Source organism: Penaeus monodon, chromosome 31 (assembly GCF_015228065.2).
Source record: "Penaeus monodon isolate SGIC_2016 chromosome 31, NSTDA_Pmon_1, whole genome shotgun sequence".
NCBI classification, from domain to species: domain Eukaryota; kingdom Metazoa; phylum Arthropoda; class Malacostraca; order Decapoda; family Penaeidae; genus Penaeus; species Penaeus monodon.
In genome coordinates, this window is record NC_051416.1 from 25,418,238 (window position 1) to 25,418,448 (window position 211).

Consider the following 211-nt stretch of genomic DNA (forward strand, 5'->3'; position numbering starts at 1 on the left):
CGTTTTAATGTTGATTTTCATTCTTATTTTTGGGCTTAGAAGAGTTATTTTTTTTTTACACAAAAAAAGCAAATAAAATTGATAGGGAAGAATATATATTATTCATTTTGGTTCTGTGCGTATATGTATTTGTTTTATTGTTTGAAACTGTATGTGATTTGTTTTTAATGTCCCTCGTTTTTCTTCTCGTTGATTTGTTTGTTTTGTCTGA